This window comes from Solanum dulcamara, chromosome 10 (assembly GCF_947179165.1).
Source record: "Solanum dulcamara chromosome 10, daSolDulc1.2, whole genome shotgun sequence".
In the NCBI taxonomy this organism is placed as follows: domain Eukaryota; kingdom Viridiplantae; phylum Streptophyta; class Magnoliopsida; order Solanales; family Solanaceae; genus Solanum; species Solanum dulcamara.
Genome location: NC_077246.1, coordinates 39,564,511 through 39,581,135, shown reverse-complemented (window position 1 = coordinate 39,581,135; position 16,625 = coordinate 39,564,511). Strand labels below are relative to the sequence as shown.

The window sequence follows — 16,625 nt, the reverse complement described above, 5'->3', positions numbered from 1 at the left end:
AACTTCCAAGAAAAGATGTTTAATAGATTCACAGAAAAAGATATCCATTACAAACGAGCATAATTAAGAGACTTCTCAAACTCAACTCATGCCCAAACTCTTTCTCAATCAAAGATGAAAATAGTCATTATTTAAACTCAAAATAATGCATAATTTAATAAATGCAAAACGTTCACAAATCATTATTTAAAAACTTCACCAATGCATAAAATACAAATAAAATGTCACTTAGGGTCATGTGAATACAAACACGAATTCATACTCTCAACAATACTCAATTCAAGAAACTCATCACGAAATATAATACATATACAATAACACAATGGAATTCATATACCAAAACTCAATAGGAATTATAAATAGTTCAAGAACTCAATTTATGGAACTTTGAAACTCAACTAGGGTTCATGTGATTGAAACTATGAACAGATTTCTCAAGAATTCGAGGTGTCAAATCAATAATAATATCAATGCATAATTAAATAGAATTCAATGAACGAAGAAATTACTCATTCAAAAATCAAGAAACTAGGGCTAAAACTCAACTCAACTGTTTAATGATAGAATCTAGATGTAGGGCACGTGGACAAACTCAATTCAATGATATGATTAGCCTTCCATACCTGGAAGATTGATATTGCAATCGAACTCGAAAAACAATAGCTTTATTTGAGGAAATGTTAGATCTTGGAACCTCGATGCTTGATCTTAAGGAAAAAACTCTTTTATGAAGTTCTTAGAGTGGAATAACTTGGGAAAACCTTGGGTGAAGGGCTTCTCTTTGATTCTTTAATTTTTGACTTGAAAGGCTTAGAGTTCTTGATGAAGAACAGGAACCCTAGGTTAGCTTTTAGAGAGTTTGTTGAGACTAGATCATTTAGATTGATGATTATGAGAGGAAAACTAATTAGATGGATGATATACTCAATTAAAACACTCAAATATAGATTAGAATAGGGCTAAAAAGCTTGAGAAAGGATCAAAATAGCCCTGAAGGAAGTGTATGACTTTTCTGAGGATTTGGCTTCTATGGCTCATAGAAAACTTTACTGGTCGTAGATTTGAGTCGTAATTTTTGGTTTCAGGCAGCCTCTAGTAAAACGTTCAGTTTTTAGTCCTAACTCAGAATGAGGAAAACTTGGTGGAGTTAGAAAGAGGACTCAAAGAGCTTTAATATGATAGGTCATGGCTACCTAATTCTTTATATTCTAGGAGATATAATCATTTGACGTTGACCCACGTATAAGCTTTTATCAAAACTCAATCCGTAAGGAAGCTGTCAACTCTACTTTGTGTTAGAGGATTCTTATGACCTTTAATTCATCTCCAAATCTATTCTCACACAAAAGAATTAACCTCCATATATGCACACAATTAATAATCATTCGGTACTGCCCCATATCCCTATAAAGTATGTCTTGGTATTAGCTTACAAAAATTTTGGGGTGTTACATTTATGTCGAGCTTCAAACTTTAGAGGGTGCTATGATTGTGGAGAGTTTGATCACTGGTCTAGGGACTACCCCAGGAGGGAGATGATTTTTCAAACATTGCATACTTTTCCTACTTCCCAGACTAGCGCAGTTGAACCTTGTTGCATCTACGGGGAGCTTGGCCACCAGTCTAAAGAGTGTCCCCGGTGTGAGACTAGTGTGAAGTTTATGTATCCAAGTCAGTCTCATGGGTTTATGTAGCCTCCAGTTAGTGGTAGTGCTTAGAGTGTTGCTGGTAGTACTTCATGTGTTCAAGCCGAGGTCGGTCATAGTCTATTCTATGCTTCTATAGGCCGGTCAGAGGCTGAGGATCCAGGTATCAATTATATTATGCAATTTTCATTGGTTTACAGTTCACTGCATATATTGTGTGGTTTTGGATATTTTCATACCCACACGTGCCTATTTGTTTTAGATAAAAGAAAAACAAAGTTACAAGAAAGGGGACATAGACCTAACCTCCAATCCTATGGTGGTTCCTAAGTCGGCTAACCTACTAAGATCGGCTAACTCATCCCCGATATAGTAAGGTGTCTTCTAAATACAAGAAAAGAGAAAGAACCTATGAGAGGACTCCTCTCTATTCAAAATATCTAGAAAAGCATTAAACGAGGGAGACTCTCCCTTTACATAAACAAGAATAGAAGATGATTGCCTATTCCTATCTGAGTAAGCTATATCCTAATCAAAGACATAGCTAAATTGAAAAAGTAAGTAGCAAGCAACTTCTTTGGAACATAAGTCGACTAACTTATTAAGGTCGCTCGACTAATGTCTCAAACTAAAGTGAAGGGTGAAGGGACAACAACACATCTAATACTGCTTCCACTATGCAGTTATTGTTGTTGTTTGGGTGTTGTTGCTGATGGATTAGTGTCTTCAGCATAGCATCACAGCAAGATGGGAGCTCTTGTTGGTTTCTTTATCTTCTTGAGTATATGTTTGCAGTGAAGAAGTTCCAAGAGTATCTTCAAATTCAAGGATGTTGCAAATCCTTAGTGTACCTGCACAAGCAAACAACCAAGAAAGGACCTCCAAAAGTGCTTTAAAAATGTTTGTAGCTTCATGATCAGTTGCTGCTTCTCTTGATGTTGTTGCTGGTTCAAGTGTTGCAGTTGCTTAGTGTATTCAGTATTCTGCATAAAAAGGAGCAAACAAATCTACAGCTCTGCACAGCATATGCAATGGGAAAAAAATCTTACTCTATTCCTTAATTTTAGTCTTAAGTTGATATGTCTAGGAAAATAATAAACAAGGGAGACTCTCCCCTTTACAAAATCCCTAATTATGAAATCTTCAAAGTAACTATAACTATAAAATAGATACATTCAAGTTGAAGAATAAGTTAGAGCATAAAAGATAATATGCATAGGGGAAGTCAGGTGGTTTCATGATCCTCTTGAGCCTTATTCTTCTGAAGTTAACCATGCCCAACTTGTCTAATTCAAGATGAGCTCTAGATTCCTTGGGAAGTTCCTTCTTAGTGAAGTAGATCTCTGAAGATATACATTTGTGACAGTGTTTGGATAAGGCATCAGCTTTGCAGTTGGCTTCTCGAAAGGTATGATTATAATTGAAAGTTTGAAAGTTGTTGATGATGTTGGTCAGTTCATCCAGCAGCTCTTTGATGGTCCAAGGTGGTTTAAATTGTTGCTACAGCCACCTGATTAGAAGATGAGAATCAACCTCCAATAATACCTAGGAATATCCAAGTTGCAGGCACCAAGAAAGCCCAAAAATTACAGCCTTAATCTCTACTTGATTGTTTGTACCTGCACTTAAAGGGATAGCATACGCAAAAATAAGATCAACATGTGTATTCCTAAGGATTCCTCCTCCTCCAATGTTGCCAGGGTTTTTACGGGCATCGCCATCTATGTTCAGCTTCACCATATGATCTGATGGTTTAATCTAGTAGACAGCAGTGATTTTGATATCATGGGAGCATTTATCAACCCAAAGGACCAGTTTCTTCTAGCTGGTTGGCCAATTAATATAGGGAAAACCAATATTGAGCAGGTTTGAATGTCTTTTAAGACTGAGAACTTGACTCTTGCAAGATTAGATTGTTTCTCACCATATTTAGCAGCACACATGTTCTTCCAAAGGTTCCAATATATGAAGATAGGGATTGTTTGTAAGATGAGTTTGTGAGCCTCATTCTTGTGTTTTGAGGTCCACCACCTCAACAACAAAGTTCTAAGAGGTGTGTACTTTTTGTTGATCCCAAAGAATCAGCAAACACCTTCCAAGTGCTCTTGGCAAAGGCTCCTACAACAAATATATGATCTATATTGTCCTGTCCAGGTCTATAGCAGCAGTAGCACTGTGAAGGATCTTTTCCAAAGATGGTAAGCTTCTCATTGTGGGTAATTTACTTCTAAGAGTTCTCCAGACCAAAAAGGAATATTTGAAAGGGATTACCTTATGCCAAGTATTAGCATTGATAATTGTGACAACTTTCCTTTTTCTGATTTGCTCCCATGCTGAAGAGCATGTGAATTCTCCATTACAATTAGGTTTCCATATGGGTTGATCACTGAAAAATGACCTGCAATTCTAGAATATTGGATACCATCTGGGGTGGAGCTATTCTAATAATTTTTTCAACATCCCATTGGCCCTCAATCAAGAACTGTGCAACTCTGATATTATTAGGTCTAGTGTTGTCTTCTCTATGCCAATCTAAGTTGCCATTTCCCAACTAGTTATCCCACCAGAAGTAGCTAGAACCTGAATGTATTTTCTATTAAATATGATCTTCCATTTGGTATTTGTTTTTCATCCTGTGTTTCCAAACCAGAGATTGTCTATTGTCCCATTTCCTGTCTATAGGATTGGTTCTTTGACAATAATTAGCTCTTAAGAAGTCATCCCATAAAGACTTCTTGGTTATGAATATCCACCATTATTTGTATTGAAAGGAAAGAGCTACATCAGATAGATTCCTTACTCCAATTCCTCCTTCATTGTAGGGATAACTTAGATTCTTCCATGAGGACCAATGATATTTTTTTCTATTATTTGTCCAGCCCCAAAAGAAATCTGCAGTTATGCCTGTATCTATTTCATGATGGTGCTTGGGGGTGAAATTGCAGAAAGAAGGTGTATAGGCATAGATTGAATAACATGTTTCACTAGGGTCACCCTTCTTCCATAGCTTAATATCCTGGATTGTCATTCTATAAGTCTTTCCATGATCTTGGATACTAACTCAGAGTAGTAACTCACTCTTTGCCTCCAAATATTAAAGGCATCCCAAGTATGTAATGGAGCTATTTTTCTGCATAAAACCAGTGGTTCTATTAATTCTTCTCACAGTACCTCTGAAAGCATTTGAAGGAACCATGAAATGACTCTTACTCTTATTAATGAGTTGTCCAAAAACCATTTCATACACTATAAGGGTTTTCATAATAAGTTTCAGAGATGCTTTCTTACCTGATGTGAAGATGATCACATTATCAGCAAAGCTTAGGTGACTGATTTGAGGTCTCTTTTGCTGCATGTAGAAGCCATGATATTGAGGGTGTGAGTGCAATCTATTCAATAGCCTAGATAGCACCTCTGCACCCAAGATGAAGAGAGCTAGGGAAAGGGGATTCCCTTGTTTAAGGCCTCTCTTAGAATGGAAAAATCCATGTATGACCCCATTGGTAATCACTGAATACCAGTTATTGGCTATTATTCTCCAGGTCATGTCAATAAATTGTTCCCCGAAGCCCATTTTTCTTAGAACTAGACATGTGTAAGACCAAGATACCCTATCATAGGCTTTGTCCATGTCCAGTTTAATCACAACATTGCCACCCTCATTTGGTTTTTTAATTTGATGAATAATTTCCTGTGAGAGCATGATGTTCTCATAAATACTTCTATTATTCACAAAACCTGATTGATTAATAGATATAAGATTGGGAAGAATAGGGGCTAATCTTCAACTTAGGATTTTGGAAATTATTTTGTTTGTAAAGTTGCTGAGGCTTATTGGTCTGAATTTAGATAGTTTGTTGGGGTGATTCACTTTTGGGATTAAGATGAAGCATGCATGAGAAAAATATTTGGGCCTGGTGCATCCACAAAAGAAGGAGTGAACCACAGTTATCAGGTCTTTACAGATGATGTCCCAACAACCTTGAAAAAACTTGCCACTCATACCATCAGACCCTGCTGTAGAATGTGGATTCATTGATAAAACCACTGTCTTTATCTCCTCTAAAGTAGGACTAGCTTGTAAGATAGTATTATGATCTTCAGATACCAACCTAGGAATGCATTGTAGGATATCCTCCTTAATATAATTTTCTTCCCCTGTAAAAATATTCTGAAAGTACTCACAAGTAGCTTTGGCTAAATCTTTATCACCCTGTATCCAATTACCATCTTCATCTTGAATTTTGTGAATATATAATTTTCTCCTTCTCCCCCTAATCAGAGCATGAAAGTATCTGGAATTCATGTCTCCTTCTTTGAACAACTAAAGGTGAGTTTTTTGCTTGAGTATAGAATCCTCCTGTTTTAGATATATAATATATTCAGCATTTAGTGCATAGAGGTTAGTTATGTTCTCTTCCGTATTTAGGTTAATGAGCTTTTCTTCAGCCAATCTAATTTTGTCCTTATATTCCTTAACTTTTGCATAAAATGTACCCAAATTCATTTTTGGACCACTTAATAAGAGTGGAGGCTACACTTTTCAGCTTTTGATGAAAAATCCATATAGGATCACTTTCCATACTACTGTTCCAATAGGCCTTGACTGTTTCTAAAGAGGAGGTTTGATCTGTCCAGCAGTTAAGAAACTTGAAATATTTAATGGGAGTAGTATGTTGATTTTCCATTACCATTAGAAGGGGGCAGTAATCAGATCCTACTGAAGGTAGGTGAGTGATAGAAGTGTGAGGCATGATTTCTAACCACATTTTATTAACCATAGACCTATCTAATATTTTCCATATTCTGAATGCAATTTCTCTCTTGTTTGACCAAGTGAATTTTTGACCACTAAATCCAATATCTATCAATCCACAAGCTTCTATTACTTTGATGAATTCAAGGCTTTTCCTAATATTATAGGAAAGGCCTCCCAACTTTTCTTCAGCATTTGTGATCATATTAAAGTCACCAACTGATCCCCAGGGCATAGTAGTATTAGAGTGTTGCATTAGCTTGTCCCACAGGGGTCTTCTCAGTGGATCCTTGCATTTTACATGCACAAAATTAATTCTGTATAAGTGGGGGGACAATACATGGCTGATCTCACAGGTAATTTGCTAATCATCTTTGTCCAGTATCTCACACACCACATCCTTAGTCCACAAGATCCAGATTTTACAATTTGGATTATGAGAAGCATGATCCATATTTAGTTGGATTCTAACATTGTTGAGATAAGAATTATCAGCAAAAGGTTCAAGTAAGGTAATGAAAGAGAGATGGTAAATGTTTGTACCATTTTTTAGTCTTTTCATGACCCCCTGGGTGTTGACACTCCTTACATTCCAAATAAGGGTACTAATTATTGGGGGGTTTTGGATAGAAAGAGCCTAGTGTTTGGTCTACCAATTGAGGCAGAGTTTGTTGGATAGACCACTTTGTGACTAAGGCTGGTTTTGAGAAGTCCTCTAGGTGATAGACCTTGGTTGTTAGTGATTTGTTGAAACTCATCATCAAATTCTATATCAGTGGGTGGACTGAGAGCTCTTCTTAAGTGTTTACTAATCTCATCCTCCTCCTCTTTTTCTTCTTCAAATTGATTATCACTGTCTATTTCATCTTTCGATTCAATGACCCTATATACATCAAGGTCAGTAAGAAGGGCATTATCTGGGGGTTGTTTATCAGGAGATTTGGCATTGGAATGAGTTTGAGGATGGCCTATATCCATTCTAATTCTATCATGACATTGTTCAATTTGTTGTTGTTCTTATTGAGGAGCACACATCTGAGAGTTTAGATCCTGAATAGTGGATGTCCTCTACTCCTCTATCCTCTTCTTAAGGACCTCTCTTTTCATTTTACTAAGCTTATTTTTCTTATCAGTAACACCCTGGGCACTTGTGATAGCCACTGAACCTAAGTATTTAGCCATAGATCCCATATTAGGAGTTTGGATATTCAGATTCTTAGCCCTGTCAGGAAGGTTGTTAAGTTGTGGGGACGTTCTTTGTTGCTGTACATGCATGTTGATTGGTGTATTCTATATAATGGGGGACTGGAAGCTTTGAGAGTTCTGGCTATGATGCCCTACCTTAGGACTTGCAGGGTCATTAGTGCTACTCCTACAACTTTGACTTCCACTCCCAACTTTTTTGTTACTTTGTCTATCCTCTGATTCTCTGATGTTAACATTATCATTGGTTTGTTTTTGTACATGACTTATGTTTTAATTGGTAGAAAGGGCTCTACAGTCACTGCTAGGGTCAGCCAATAGGTCTTTATGTAATACTTGAGACTCTTCCCCCCCCCTTTGGATACCCCTTCCTGTAGGTTAGTAGGTTCCTCCTTATTCCCTTCATCCATACCTCCAAGAACCTCATTAGCTAGTACAGTAAAACAATTATTAATAGGGGGTTGAGGTTATGGGAGCATTGAGTCAATACCTGGTCTTTTTTCATGCTCATTGTCTTTGTTGTTCTTCTTTTATTAAATGGTAGCAGCTAAGTACTTCTAATCAGATTTATTCATCAGGTAGGGGTGGGAGAGATAAGTCAATACCTGGCTGCTTCTCTTGTCTCAGAAGCTCATTAACCTTCTTGCTGATTTTGTTTGTTGGTTTTTTTATTAGTCTAATTTAGTTGAGTATTATGATGATGCTCTTTATTTCTTATTTTTTTCTGAACCTGCCACTTTTATTGTTCTTCTTTATCTTTGTTTCTATCTTGGTGCATTTGTTGCTTCTGTTCCAGGTCTCCTTTTGTACCTGCATTGATGAGAGGTGTATTATTTTCAATTTGGTGTGAGGAGGTTGAGGTACTTACCTGATTTTCTGAAGAATGGTTGGACTTGTTCTTCCTTGCTTCTTCTAATTCTTTTCTTTTTTTTGTATTCCTCATCTCTCTTTTTAACAGTGCAACCAATCACATTATGCCCTTGATGCTTATAGTATGAACAATAGTTAGGTATACTTTCATACTGTATAGCATGCTATCTACCCTTGTTGTGATACTCTTCATCAAATCCTATCCAAACATGAGGGGGCCTTTCTTTGGTGATATCCATTTGTATCCTTACTTTTGCAACACTTTCTCTAGTTTGAGTGAAGCTGCATCCAGGTACAGAGTTTTACCAATAAGATATAGAAGATTAGTTATGAACTCCTTTGTTGTAACAATGCCAAGGTAGTTCAGGTAAGACAACCCAAATTGGAACTATAGGTGTTTCCTCTTCAGGTCTGAAGGTTGGAGTCCACAGTTGAAGTCTCATAACTTTCCCTTCAATATACATCTTCTACTTATTCCATATAGAAATATGATCTTCTGTATTATCAAGATCTATGTAAGTGTGTCTTGCATTAAAGTAAGCAGCTGGTAATCCTTGTCTTGTTGTAATAATAGGTGTTGAGATATCAATAAGCACCTTATTTCTAGCTTGATTGGCTCTCAATCTAGTCGCATAGGTTTGTATGACTGTGAAAGGCCCTAGTTCAGGGGAGATACCCATTTTGGAACTATGAAATTGGGTAGGATGTTTTGGGTTAGGGGTTTATCATTAGAGGTCTATCGGTGTATCTGATGATAGGGGGTCTGTTTGTCAAAGTTGGATGTAATTTTAGTGAGATCATGAGGAACTTGAGTATTGGTTATAGTAGAAGTGTTGTGATTAAGGCTGATTATTTTACTTCCAGCAGTTCCAACATCTTTAGTGTAGATACTATCAGCATCAATGGAGATAGGATTTTGTTGGTTTTCTCCATTAGTCATAATACCTTCTAGTTGAGTAGGAATAACAGTCATTCCTGGTTTCAATTGTATTGAATTTTGAACTCAATTTTGCGCCTGAGAATGTTCATTATTAGACTTAACCTTATTTATCTCATTTCCCTTGACAGTTTGGCACTGAACTTGACCTTGTTGGTACGCCAGGCAAGGCGAATGTAATAGCAGATGCCTTGAGTCAAAAGACAGTGAGTATGGGTAGTCTAGCCTTTCTTCTACTGTGGAGAGAGCCTTAGCTTTGGACATCTAGTCCTTAGCTAATCAGATGATTCATCTTGATATTTCTGATTCACAGTGTGTTAGCTTATGTAGGGGCTCGGTCATCTCTACTGAATTGGATTCGCAGCCGTCAGTTTGAAGATGAAGATTTGGTTGCACTTCGAGATCGAGTTTTGGGAGGTGATACCAGCTTGGCTACCTTAGATTCAGATGGGGTTTTGAGGTTTGGTGGTCGACTTTTATTCCGAGAGTTGGAAGTTTGATTCAGATGATCCTTAGCGAGGCCCATAACTCCAAATATTCTATCCATCCAGTCACAGCTAAGATGCATCATGACTTGATGCAACACTACTGATGGAGCGACATGAGGAGAGATATTGTGGATTATGTGTCTCATTGTTTGAGTTTTCATCAAGTTAAAGCCGAGCATTTGAGTCTTGGTGGCGAGCTCCAAAGATTATCCATTCCTGAGTGGAAATAGGAGAGAATCACCATGGATTTCATTATGGGGTTGCCCAGCACTTCTTGTGGTCTTGATAGAATTTGGGTTATTGTGGATCAATTGACCAAGTGAGCATACTTTCTTTCGGTTCATACTTCCTACAGTGCTGAGAGATTAGCCGTATTTACATCCGAGAGGTGGTTCGCCTTCATGGTGTGCCTATTTCCATTATCTTAAACTAGGGCCCACAATTCACATCTAGCTTTTGGAGGACCTTTCAAGAGGAGTTGGGTATCCATGTCGACCTTAGTACAACTTTTTACTCATAGACTGATGATCAGTCGGAACGCATGATTTAGGTTCTCGAGGATGTATTGCGGGCTTGTGTTTTTTGAGGGTCAGTGGGATCAGTTTTTTCCCTTGGCAGATTTTGCGTGCGACAATAGCTACCACTCTAGTATTCAAATGGCCTCATTTGAGGCATTATATGGTAGGCGTTGTCTCTCTCCAGTTGGTTGGTTTGAGTCTACAGAGCCTAGGCTGTGTGGTACAGACTTGGTGCAGGAGGCCTTAGATCATGTGAGGGTGATCCAAGATAGTCTCAAGACAGCTTAGAGTAGACACCGGAGCTATGCAGATCGTAGGCGTCAGTCGTTGAGATTTTCTATTAGTGACAGAGTATTCCTCCGTATATTGCCCATGAAGGGCGTGATGAGGTTTGGGAGGTGGGGCAAGCTTAGCCGTAGGTATATTAGTCCTTTTGAAATATTGAGGGCAGTTGGGGAGGTTGCATATGAGTTAGCTTTGCCTCCGGCATTTTCAGCTATTCACCTAGTTTTTTATGTTTTGATGTTGTGCCAGTATGTTCCAGACGAGTCCCATGTGATTCAGCAGGATGCGGTTGACTTGGATGATTGTTTGAACTATATTGAGGAGCCAGCTGCTATTTTGGCTAAAGATGTTAGACAATTGAGTTCCAAAGCCATTTCTATAGTTAAGGTCCACTAGAGGCATCTTCCAGTCGAGGAGGATACCTGGGAGATCGAGCATGAGATCTGGGCACTGTTCTCCGACCTATTTAAGCCTTCAGGTACTTCTCGACTCTTACTTTTGCGGACGAAGTTATTTTAGTAGTAGATGTTGTAATGACCCTCCAGGTCATATTTGAACTTAAGTATTTATTCCATTGTTTAGATCATTCCTGTAGTGACCCCAAGTCATTTATGACTTGCAGGCACTAACTGCTCGATCGCCTGGTCGTTTGTTTGGATTTTAGGCCCATTTCCCTATTTTGGAGCTTTTATAACTTGAAAAGTTGACTTTGGTCATAACTTTAGGAAAACAACCTCAGAATAGAATTTTGATGGTTCTATCAGCTCTGGGGTGGCTAAATTAGGCTAGAATCATGGTCGGCATGAGTACCAAGGCAATCAGTGCGAGTTTAGGACCATTTGGCGCTTTTGTCTTTGAAATTTGGCCTACAATTGACTTTGGTCAACATTCTTCGAAAATGTGCTCGAATGAAAATTCTAATAGTGCGGTTACTTTTAGAATATCGAGTTTGGTCTGGAACAATCCTTTGTTCACTTCCCGAGGTTTTTAATCTAGTCCCGATGCCCGCTGTGAAATTTAGCTCAAAATAGCCTTTGGGTGTGGGATCCACTTTCAGTCGTAACAACATCGTATGGGAATTTTGACTGCATCATTGAGTCCGGAAAGTCAAATTTGATAGGATAGCATATCTCGTTTACGCGCACGAGGTTCTGAATGAATCCTGACCACCCCGTCGGAGGTTTTGGCATGCTAAGCTTGTTCTTGCACCAGCTGTGTCTGGTGTCGTCACTTAAGCGACCCCTAGTCGCTAAAGCGAGTATCGCTTAAGCGTCCAGAAGCTCGCTAAAGTGACCAGACCTATTGGACGGGTGTCGCTAAAGCGACTAATCGCTTGAGCGAATAATAGTCAATAAAGAGAGAACTTCCTTTTAGGTAGGCGTCGTTGAAGCGATACCCAGGTGGTCGCTAAAGCGACACTTTAGGGTCTTCTTAAGTCGTGATTTCCAGATTTTGAACTAAACTTTAATGGGGGATTTCTTCTTCAATTCTTGGGCGATTCGAGTGATTCAAAAGATTATATTGCTTAGATTTTCGAGGGGAATCCTTTGGTGTGTTCAGAATTAGGAGTTGAGGCTTCCCTTGAGGTAAATTCTCCATTTTCCAGCCTTTCTAAGTTCTAAATCTTGAGGTTGATCTTGAATGCATGTTAGTGTTGAGGCTGATTTGAGGTGTGAAATGTGTTCCTTCTTGGAAAATGAGCTAGGGGTAGTAGTTAGTGGCTATTCTCGGAGTCAATTCCATGAATAACAGAGTGGGTCCCACAATTTCTGATTTTGACTCCAAAATTAGTCTATCTTCGAATACGATGCTTTTAGTGTCATAACGATCGCATTAATATTGTGATTCTGTTTTTGATATAGTGGCAGCATTCGAAGGCCTCTCGGAAGGGAAAACCTTTGGTTTCATGAGTGGGAGCGCGCGTGGTCAGCTTTGAGGTAGGCTACAGTTTTTCCCCTAGTAATACTAAAATGTTTAGACAATTATACATTGATTTGTATGAGTTTAGAGGGGTTTGAGTGTCGAGCATGCTAATTTCCTAGAATCCATGTCCTAGGCCTGATTTCGGGTAATTAATGGACTGTGTAAGCATGACTCCTATTATTGTTGATCCATTCCTTGTGGTGAATACTGTGCCTGTGGTTATATGTTTGGAAGAATGTTGGCCTTAGTCTAGGCTTAGACTAGTCTTGCCTTAGATTTGCGCGAATTTGATGTCTTGGGCCTTAGAGCTTTTCCGATGTCGTTTCGGACGGTTAGCTCCCTATAGACTGATATAGTAGACTTGAGTCTGATAGTTTGAGCCTTACCTAGGTAGTAACTCAGCTTGTGATTTTACGTCCATAATGCCCTATTCTTCTATCTGCCCTATATCGTTCGGTCCTTGATTTTTGGATGTTTCCTCGGCGATTCAGGGTATATTTGGTTTGGTATGGAAGGACATATTTATGGCACTCGATTTGGGGGTACTTCCCGTGACGCATGATTTTAAGCGGATTCTGAATCGGTTCGATCCCTTCGCTACAGTTACTGGGTTAAAGTCTGTGGTCCAGCTCACTTGTGATCAGTTCCTTAACTACAAATACCCGATTCCAGTCTGTGGTACAGCTTACTTGTGATCGATTCCTTAGCTACAGATACCCGATTCTAGTCTGTGGTCCATCTTACTAATGTTCAGGCTTAGCTACCGTTAGCCGGTTCCAGTCCGTGGTCTAGCCTACTTGTGTTCAGACTTTTAGCTACAATTACCCGGTTATAGTCCGCGATCTAGCTTACCCGTGCTCGACCTTTGGCTGCAGTTACCCGGTCCTAGTCCGTGGTTTAGCCCACTCACATAGACTCATTAGTTACAGTTACCCAGTTTTAGTCCGTGGTCCAGCTTGCATGTGGTTAAATTCCTGATTTCTTGATGAATCTTCGATTAAATCTTCGACTACTCTCAGTTGTGGGTTGAGGTGTTACAATTGGAGATTGTTCGATTCAAGTCCGGGAAAATAGTGGTAATAATGTAATCCTTTTTGGCTCCGTTCGTCTTCCTTCAATTATTCTTGCATCTATTGGGCTTATGGGAGTCCGTGCAGGTGGTTAGTCTTTATTTGTGCACGAGCGTACCCATCGGGTTTATGGGAGCCCGGACGAGTTAGTTAGATTCCTATTATTTTGGTACTCATACTACACTCTGCATCTGTTTTCATGATGCAGGTCTGGGTACTAGCTATTGGCATTGAGTTCGAGCCAGCTGCGGTAGTGTTCGGAGGCGTGGGTGAGCACATTGCATCCTGGATTTTTCCATCTCCTTCTGTATATACATTTTGCTTGTCTTTTCCTTTTTCAGATAACTTTGCTCTGTGGTCCACTTTTGGGACTTGTACACTTTTTACTAGTAGCTCTGTACAGGTGACTTCCAGGTTTTGGGAGGGATTCATTTTGATTTGTATATATTTAGTTGCTTCCACCGTTCATATAAGCTCTTGTTATTTCATTACTGTTTTAGATAGATTTGTTAGTCTTCTACCATGACTTCCCATTACTTACAGTTCCAGAATATGGGTCGGCTTGCCTACTAGTGGATTATAGTAGGCACAATCATGACCTGAGAAATCGGGTCATGACACTTTTAATACAATTATAATACAACTTTGCAAAGATGCACCTCTTATTCTCTGGTTATTCACCACCATTGGACTCTCAATAGCTCAAGTCAATCCCAAAATAAATAACCACGCAATCCACCCATAATCATTAAACTCCCTTTTCCTTAACTTTTTGGTCCAAACACCACCACCAGTTTCGAACGTCGGAGAATTTTCTGCTCAAATCTAAACATTAATTTTCATGAAGCTCATAGAATCAATGAACACCATTAGTTTTTTGTTCAGATTTAACAACATCACAGATTTTATGTTCTACACTTCTACTCAAGCAACGAGCATAGAAACTGTCATCTTCTTTGATTTTAATAGTTACAAATTGAAATATAAAATAAAAATTGGAGTAAAAAAAAAAAGAAGAATAGATACTAGACATCATCGATTTCATGAAGCTGGCCAAAGCTCCTAATTTTTCGTTGGAATTTGATGATTTTCCGATTCAGTTATTGTGTCGTTTGTTGTTGTTTGGTCTATTTGGTGGGGGTGTGAAGGTGAGAACGAAAAAATGAGAATTAGGGTAGTTGTTGTTCGTTATTGTGTTCGCCAGAGAAGTCATCTCCAATGAAGTTAGTCGGAGAAGGAAAAAGATGAAGTGTTGGAGAAGGAGGGAGATGAAGAGAGCAATGAGTGATTCCAAGATAAATTATGCTATAGGCTGTAATAAAAAAAAATATTCCAAAAAAAGTAATAATTAATCAAAAAAAATCATTAATGTAGAAATTCCTATTAGAAAAGCAAGCAAGCCTTCATCAACATGTTATGCCAAGAATAGTTTGATAATTTTATATGTTATAATTTTATATGTTTTCTTCTTTAAGATTTTGTATTTTTATATATATAGAGAGAGAATAATATAAAAATATTATAAATCATAATAACTAACTTAAAATATCTATAAAAAAAACTAAAAATTTTGATCGACTCTTAAAATCCATCAATTGAAACAATGAATAACATATATTATGTGAAAATTATGAAAATATACTATAAATCATAATAATTCACAATTTAAAATAATTTTTAAAACATATAAAAATTTAATTGACTACAAATTCCAATCCGTATCACATAAACTAGAATATTTATTGAGCAGGAATATAACAGGGATGCTATTTCATTATGCTTAAATGACAAAGCGGGATGCCGCAGCAAAAAAAATGTTAAAAGCATACGATTACTGGAATGCAATGACTACCCTCAACTCGTAAAGATTGCAGAAGATCAAAATAGGAACAAACCAAAATGTGATGGCATTTCAGTGCGTAGAAAATAAAAAGTTGTATAGAATCCAATTTAAAGACGTATCAATTAATATTACAAGAGAAACCAATTAATTATACAAATTAACAGCAATGATTGAAGAGAGTCTAGACAAAGTATTCTTGAACCTCCAAAGACAAAATGTAAACCCAAAATCTCCTTTTACCTGCAATCACATAGAAATTCCAAGTATTAAAGCTTTGAAACAGCAAAAATAGAGGGAGAGAGACAAGAAAATGAAACAAATCTTTTGGAACTGTTCAATTTACGTTATCTGTTTCATATCAAATTAAAAGAAGGAAGAAAATTACTCGTGTGTTGTCGTGAACTTGCTTACAAACCCCATTACTTTCGGAAAAGATAAATGACATGAAAACATTAAGGCGAGCTTCCATGTAAAATGATTCTGGATAGTTAATAAAAACTTCCACACATTACAATTTTAATTACAGGAAGAACTACCCAACGAAAAGGAGGTGTAATTTAAGGAATTCAATTAATAGAGATGTTGTGGGCTATGAAATATCGTGACTGAGGAGAAAATTAATTAATACACGGGATGCAGTGGGAGGGAATACAAAAATGGAGTATTGATATTCAACTTCCTTTCCAACAAAACTCAATCAACACAAATAACAAACAAACAAACCGGAAAAAATTCGAACTAAGCTTTAATGGTTCTTTCAAGTCTTTATTTTGGATATATTGATGTGAACACAAAAAATGAAACATCATTCAACCCAACAATTAAGACGCTGAAGAACTGAAAATTAAAGGAAAAGTGGCAATATAACACGAAATCGAAAAACTAAACAACATTTCTTAGCCGAAAAAGGAAGTCAAGCGATTTGGACAAAAAATATTGAAAGATTTTGGCTGAAACTGTAAGGAAAGAGAGAGGGTATTCAAGATATAGTGTTAGAGAACTTTGAGGAATTTGGGGGAAGTAATTTATAAAATATATAGAAGAGAGAATTCGAAAATTCAAAGCTACATAGTGGTGGGAATAAAT

The 16,625-nt window shown here is 37.7% G+C and overlaps 1 protein-coding gene across 2 annotated transcripts in view; it reads right to left on the bottom strand.

Annotated features, from left to right (window-relative positions):
• Window positions 1–15,538: 15,538 nt before the first annotated feature.
• The window catches only part of LOC129870134 (DNA polymerase delta small subunit), a 37,802-nt gene continuing 36,715 nt past the window's right edge, over window positions 15,539–16,625 (bottom strand). For both annotated transcript variants that reach the window (XM_055944748.1, XM_055944749.1), the window contains one exon: window positions 15,539–15,779. The gene's annotated coding sequence lies outside the window, so the exon portion shown is untranslated. The remainder of the gene's footprint in view (window positions 15,780–16,625) is intronic.